Here is a 7,872-nt window from a genome sequence, read left to right as displayed (position 1 = left end):
AACCAATGTGATCTCAACAAAATAAATAAATTCAAAAAAATATATATATATATACTTTATTTTTTAGAGCAGTTTTAGATTCACAGCAAAATTGAGCAGAAATAGAGGAAGATGGGCACAGATGTTAGCTCAGGGCCAGTCTTCCTCAAAAAAAATAAATAAAGGCCATATGTTATCCAGATCACAGGCATTGGAGATCATCTGAAGCATTATGTCATGATCAAAGGTTTGGGAGACAAACTTCCAACAGGCCTCGTCTGGACGTCTTGGGAAAGCTGTCTCATAAGATGTTGTCTGCTTCAGATTCAGGAAATCTTTACTTTCAGGTCACCGGATGATGTGGAGGTCCAGTTAGAGTTCGGTGCTTTCTTTAGGTGTGTCATGTGAATCCAAGAGTCTGTTCCCTGGAGTTTTGCAGCACAAGGGTTAGTTAACAGTACCCAATAGAGGCCTTTCCAGCGAGACTGGAGAGGTGTCTTTTCCAATAGACGACATCTCCAGGTTGCAGGGTGTGATGCTTAAAATCTTCGTCTCCCTGGAATGCAATGTGAAAAGATTGCTCTAGCAAAACCTGGTTATTTTTAATAGAAGCAATTAGATATTTCCAATATTGGAGTATATCTCCTTTATCAGCTGTGGGTCAAATGAGACAGGAGCCAAGTGCATTGGGCATCCCACGATTATCTTAAAGGGTGAGAGTTTATGAGTTCCAAAGCGGGGTGGATCTGAGATTTAGAAGGACCAATGGCAATGCTTTTGGCCAAGGTATTTGGAGGGTCTCTACAAATTTGGCCAACTGAGTCTTAATAATGCTGTTAGTGTGTTCGACTAAACCAGAGGTCTGAGGGTGGTGAGCACAGAGAAAGTGTAAAACAGGCCAAACAGCACAGACCTGTTGAAGTCCCTGACCAGTAAAATGGGTTCCTCGATCACTATGAAGCTTGAGAGGAGTTCCCCAGGGGGGATAATCTTTTCTGAAAGGGCTTTAGCCACAGGAGAGGCAGCAGCCTGTCTGCAAGGGAAGCTTCAGTCCGGTGAGAAAACGTGCAGACCAGGACTAAAGCATATTTATCTCCACGAGACGGGGGAAGCTGTATGAAATCCACTTGCCAAACCTCAGATGGTCCATTGGGCAGTTTAAAATGTCCGGGGCCAGTATGAACAGGCTTCCCTGGACTGTATTTTGGACAAATGGGATAAGTGAGGTGGGCACTTTTTGCTGCCGTGTTAACATTTCCCCGCCAACGTGGATTCATGAATATGTTCATGAATATTATTGTTTTGTTGGTGGACCAGTGGTTAAATGCGTGCACAATGGTTAGAAGTGGGGATTCTGGAGACTCTGGTAGGACTGGGTTGTTATTTGGTCTGAACTAGAGCTTTCTCTTTTGTCAAACCAACAATTGATGAATTTCAAATCTTGTTTTTCCTTTTCTGAGGCCAACTGTTGGGCTTTTCTAGTTAGTTTTTCTAAGTTATCATTTGAGAAAAGATCCCTTTGGACCACGACAGAGGCCTGGCTGCTGTTGGTTTCTTTAAGGGCTGCATTTCTTGCAGAAATATCAGCAAGGTGATTTCCTTTAGCTTCTAGAGAGTCAATTTTAAGAATGCCCTGGGATCTTGATAATAGCTAAAGCAACAGGTAAAAGTATAGCACCCAATAATTCCTGAACATAGGGGCAATTTTAAATTTTGTTTCCACTAGAAGTAAGGAAGCCACATTGTTTCCACAACATTCCAAAATCATGAGCTACTCTGAAAGCATGTCTATTATCAGTATATATATTGGCAGTTTTGCCCTTGGCTAAAGTACAAGCCCATGTAAGAGCATATAATTCAGCCTGTTGGGCTGAAGAAGCCATAGGTAAAGGTGCTGCCTCAATGATATCAAAAGGAGTTCCAATGGCATACCCAGCAGAGTATTTGCCATTGTCACCTTTTAAATAGGAACCAAGTTGGTGTTACCCAAAGGATTTCCTGCAGATCATCACGAGGAGTCAGGAGGTGATCCGTCAGCATTAGGCAGGAATGAAGGACTTCATCCTTAACGGAGGGGAGAAGAGTAGCAGGGTTAAAGTTATTACAGTGTAAAAAGGTTATGTGAGGAGCCGTTAACAAAAGGAGGTGAGGCAGCTGGCTGAAATATGTTGAGTGTGATGAGAATTCAGGAAGGCTTCTACTGCATGAGGTAAAAAATGGTTAAAGGGGATCCCACAATGATTTTCTTGGTGGTCTTAAAAGGGCAGTGGCAGTAATGGCTCTAAGGTAAGTGGGGTGTCCCCACGCCACAGGGTCCAGTTGCTGGCTATAATACCAGATGAGTCCATGATGGTCTCCATGGTTTTGGGTGAATACCCCAAGGGCATTCCTTTCTTTTCATATACAAAAAGAAAAAAGGGAATCTGACAACTGGGATGTCCAAGAGCAGGTGGTTTCATCAAACTCCTTTAAGGCCTTAAAGGCTATGTCATCCAATTCTTCCCATAAAATTGGGTTGAGGTGGTTGTTCTTTAGTAAAACATACAGAGGTTTGGCCATAAGAGAAATTTGGAATTCAGTTTTGGCCGTGACCAATGAGAAAACCTTGCAGTTGTTGCTTAGTTTTAGGTTTGGGGAAACTGAGGACATCATGAAGCCTGTCTGGATCTGGATGTAGCTCTTGTTCTGATAGCAGATGCTCTAAATATCGAACCTAGGTTTGGGCAAACCGCAATTTCTCCTTGGCAGCTTTATGTCCTTTTAAGGCTGAAAGCTTCAGCAAGTGGAGGCTGTCTTCCCGGGAGGAGGCTTGGGAGGGCAAGCAAAGAAGCAAATCGTCCACATGCTGCAACAAAGCACAACCCCTAGGGAACTTATATTATCCAGATCAGCCTTCAGGATTTGTGGAAAATAAGAAGGGCTCTTAGTAAAACCCAGAGGCATTACTGTCCAGGTGATATGTTTTCCTTCCCAAGTGAAGGCAAGAAGGTGTTGACTGGCTTCCTCAATTGGAGTGCTAAAGAATGCACTGCATAAATCAATTACTGGAAGGTATTTGCTCCAGTGGGAATGGATGTTAGTCACATGGGAGGGTTAGGAACAACAGGTGTTGAGGGATAACAATGGTGTTTACTGCTTAGAGGTCCCAGACAAAGCTCCACCCTTGGCCCTTGGGTTTCCTGGAAGGTAAAATAGGAGTATTACAGGGACTAGTACAAGAGATAATGAGGCCCTCGGCCTTGTAAGCTTCTCTTATGGGCTTTATACCTTGAAGGGCTTCTTTAGTTTTAGGGTGTTGGTTAATTCTGGGGAGAGGTTTTGAGGGATCTATTTGCATCTCGATGGGCGATGCCATGTGAATTTTACCAACAGCAGTTGGAGATTTTGCCGCTGAGGGTGGTTGCTGTCCATGGGGAAGAATGATCAATGTTTCTAGAATCAGCTCTAGTACCACCAGAGACGGAGCAAATAAAAGATGTCGAGGGGTCATTTAATTCATGTAGTTGGCTTTTTTGAATAGCTACTATCAAATTCTAGAATTATTTCCCCCTTTTGGGAAAAAGAAATCCCAGCATGATACTTTTTGAAGAAGTCTCGGCCTAATAAATGAATAGGGGCAGAGAAACTAAGGAGAACAGGATGCGCATCTCTCAGAGGGGTTAAATAAAAGGGAATAGGTTCAGAGGCAGGAACCTGCTGAGGTTTATTAGAAATTCCCACTGTTTGAACTGTTTTAGTACCTTGAGGCAGGGGCTGCTTTACAGTAGCGTGTTGAGCACCAAGAGTGTGGCTCTGGTGTCACTTAGGACAGAAGGAGATTCATTTCCAATCTGGAGAAATGTTTCTCTGAGCCTGTTAAGAGGGAGGATTAGGAAGAAGCCCTGTAGTTCCTCAGAGCCCTGTCACTCAGAATTCGGAGGACATTGGAACGGCTGGTTAGAGGGTTGAATGTGCTTGAAGCAATTAAATTTGTAAGAATCTCTTTTCCAATGTCTGGCTCTTGCAGTAATAACAGAAACTAGGAGGTTTTTGGTTTCATTTAGGGCCTTCATTTGCTGGAGTTGAAGATTAAGAATTTTAGTGGTCTTTCATTTAGGTGACTCATCTAGGGTGGGAGAGAGTTGGTTTGCCAGATTAACTAAATCTGGAGTGGATATAGTTTTCTATTTTATCCTGGTCCTTTTTACTAGAAGGGAAGGGTCCCTGATCGGCCCACTAATAAACATAGAGTTAAAAGCTACCTAGGTAGAACCAACGTCTGAAGGAAGACCAGAATTTTCTTTAAAGACAATCTAAAGTTGATTGTAACAGTTATGAACAGGTTCATCATGTTTCTGTGCACTGCCTGAATTTTGGGAAAGCCCTAGGAATTGCCTGATGAGGTCATCCAGCAATTGCCCAAGCCTAATCATACCATAGGTCTCTAGGTTGTAATTCTAGAGATCTATCAGGATTTTCCCAATTAGCGGTTTGCATCCAATGCTGGGCCTGCTCTTCACCAACAAGCATATGAATAGCTGTTGTAAGTCAGAGAAACCAGGTTGATAAGTTTGAATGACTACATTAAATTCCTCAGCAAATCTGTAAGGATCTTCCGTTACTTTGGGAAAATTTTTGACTGTTGCTCACAGTTCAGCTTTAGTTCAGGAAATATCAGAAATTAAGGGTTTAGCCTCTGGATCCTCAGGAGGCTTAATTTTAAGGGGACAGGTGCCCATAGGTTCAGAGGAAGAGGGAGCGGGGAGATGTTAAGGAAAAAGGACAAGTTCGGCAAGAGTGTTAGTATGGAGGAGCTGAGAGTATAGAGGAAGTGTAGATGGTGTAGAAAGGAGGGAGAAGGTGGCACCAGAGGCAGAACCTGAGCAAGGGGAGCCAGGGGAGAGGAAAATGATGGTGCTGGAGGAGGAGAACATGTGGCTTCAGAAGCCATTTTATCTTTCTTTCTTTGCCTCAGTTAATCTCAAAATTCTATTTTACAAAGAGATAATTTTAGACTCCTGGTAATGTTTGGAAGCCTCAAAATTCCAATCAAAATAAGCATTCCATTCAGTTTTGGAAATTACAGAGAATTTGTTACCACACGAGGTGGGGTGGGGGGGCGGTCATCTGCTTGCAGCAAGACATGCCAATGGTCAAGAGGCAAGGTGGTAGGAGAGAAAAGGCTTTATTACAGCTTGCTAGCAAGGGGGAAGATGGCTGACTAATGTCCGAAAGATCCATCTTACAGAACAGAGACTACAGACAGTTATATAGGGGGCTGGCCTCTGGGTGGGGCAGACATCTGGTCCCAGTTCCTGATAGTCTTTTGTTTACTGGATGTGCATCAGAAACTGGAGCAGCGCCCTATACCCTGATCTTTCACTTGTCATTGATGACGGCTATCGGCATAGGCTCTCTGCCCAGGGTCATCACATTCCTAAGGAACTCAAAGGAACAAAGTCATCAACTTACAGCAGCTGCGAGAGACCATGAAATCTACAGAACATGTCTGGGTTAGTAATCAGAGGTCATTCAGTGTTACAATATAGTTTCTTTTCTACAATATGGCTTCCTTTATATCAACATTATGTTGAGCTGATATCACTATGGTTATCCAATTTGGTTTTAGGAAAAGTAAGTTTGGAGAGTTCAAAAGTTCCTCATAATGGCCGTTGATATTCTAAATTACTTTTGGTTAAATTGGTTCATTTAGTTAGAAATGCATGTGAGGAATGACCATGATTTTAAACATAAAATTGGCCAAAGTCCCATGGGAGGGGTGCCCTCAAAACATTTAGATAACTGATCTCTCATTTCTTAGAGATTTTTCTCTAGAGCAAAAGAATAATTCTTAAATATCCTAAACAGCTCAAACAGCTTAAATAGTTTGTAACTCAAACATCTTGAACAGCTCAAACGTCCTACAGGCTTAATACTGGCCAGTTCCAACAGAACACTCCAACTTCAGTATGACAAATTGAAGGTCAGATCAACGCGGTTCCACAGAACAGCCTGGTTCTCAAGGGAAGTGGACTGAAGGTTGACCAACAAGTTGATCACAGTCACAGTGGTCAAGGGCACAGTCTGCTCCCAGGAGAGTCCGGCTGAAGGCTGGACCAGCACACTTCCAATGAACTGTCCAAAACCAGACTGAAGGCTAACCAGTTTGAGTAGAAAAAGTCTGGTTCTAAAAGGAATCAAACAGAAGGCTAGTGCAGTTCAAAGGAACAGCCTGATTCAGAGTCAGGCTGAAGTGCTACCTGAGCACGTGTGGACACACAAATCCTCAACCAGAAGAAGATGAAGCCTTAAAACAGATCTCGAATAAAGCCTGGAGAGTCTCAAATGCAAAAGGGGTGGGAGCTCGAATTGGGAGGAAGATGTACCCGGAAGTACATGGTGGGTGAGAGAAGCAGGGGCTCGATGGGCTCTTTTTTTTAACCTTAAGAAAATAGACTGTCAGTTACTTCTCCAGCAAAAATGGGTTTATTTGGGATCCACAAAGAATTGCAATTTGGGGTCTGCAACTATAGTAGACCATGCACAAGTCCCCCCACCAGCAAGGGAGGAGGAGCTGTTTTACAGAGGGGAAGAGGAAGTTGGGAGGGCTGCTGTAAACCAAGAGTCCATTGGAGGAACAGAGAGTTCAATGCGTAGTGGCTTTTCGTTGGTTGAGCTGTGACAGGCTCTCATTGGCTGAGATTCTTGCTGGTCAAGAAGAGAAAGTCTTTCTTCTTCCTGTTGGGCTCTGCTACTGAAGTAGGGCACGAGAGCTCCCCTTTTGGCCTCCTGACTCTGCTTTGATGAGGTTTCTGTTTATTAATTTGGCAAATCGATGAACCTAAATTAGCACATTCTTATTACCCAAAGTCCATAGTCTACATTAGGATTCATGCTCGGTGTTGTAGATTCCATGGATTGGACAAATGTGTAACTAAATGTATTCATCACTGCAATATCATACAGAAGAGTTTCACTGTCCTAAAAATCGCTGTGCTCCACCTATTTATCCCTCCCTCCCTCTAACCTAACTGAGATCTTTGTTGGGCTAGAATAGTTCTGTATCTGAATTTTGGTGGTAGTTACACAACTCTACACATGTGATAAAATGACAGAACTATACACACACATTGTACCAACGTCAATTTTCTGGTTTTGTTACAACACAAAATTGGGGTTCTCTTGCCTGGTGCACACACACACACACAAAAAGCCAGTTATTACGACATCAACTTTTGGGAAAAGAAAACAGCTTTATTGTTAGATCACTCTGCAAGGAGACAGGGGCATATGTTCTCAGATCTGTCTTCCCAGTTCAGGGCTTGGGCTAAAATTTATGGGATGAAGGGTAGGGCAGTCTGAAGCGTGGAGATAGATGATTGGAGGTAAGAAGTAAGATAGCTGATGATCTGTGCAAGTGTAATCAAGCTCCATGGCTCTTCATAGGACACGTTCACAAAATGGTGGTGTTAGCATGATCTGAGGATGGAGTTTTTAGCTCTATGTCATCAAAAAGGTCACTTATTGGGCATTTGCACAGGCCCGGTTGATGGATTGGTGGTCTTAACTGGCCTTGGCGTCTCAGTTCCTGAAAAAACACTCTTGATTACTCTGTTGATAAGATGGGGTCAGTTGAACTGGTCCTAGAGGGCCTATGGTTACAGTTTTGATATTGTGCTATAGTTACTGAGATTTAATCACTGGGGCAACCTGGTGAAGGGTACATGGGACTTCTTTGTACTATCTTTGCAACTTCTTGTGATTCTGTAATTACTTCAAAATAAAAAGTTAAAAACATTTTAAAATGTTTTTGTTCAAATAAAATAGCTCTGAATTTTCGGAGAAAGGTTTAGAAAAAGAGAAACTCAACTTCTTGGAAGCTCTGCACTCTCTTAGTTCTATGTTGCAACTAAG

Source organism: Equus asinus, chromosome 4 (assembly GCF_041296235.1).
Source record: "Equus asinus isolate D_3611 breed Donkey chromosome 4, EquAss-T2T_v2, whole genome shotgun sequence".
NCBI classification, from domain to species: Eukaryota; Metazoa; Chordata; class Mammalia; order Perissodactyla; family Equidae; genus Equus; species Equus asinus.
This window is presented reverse-complemented; position numbering follows the sequence as displayed.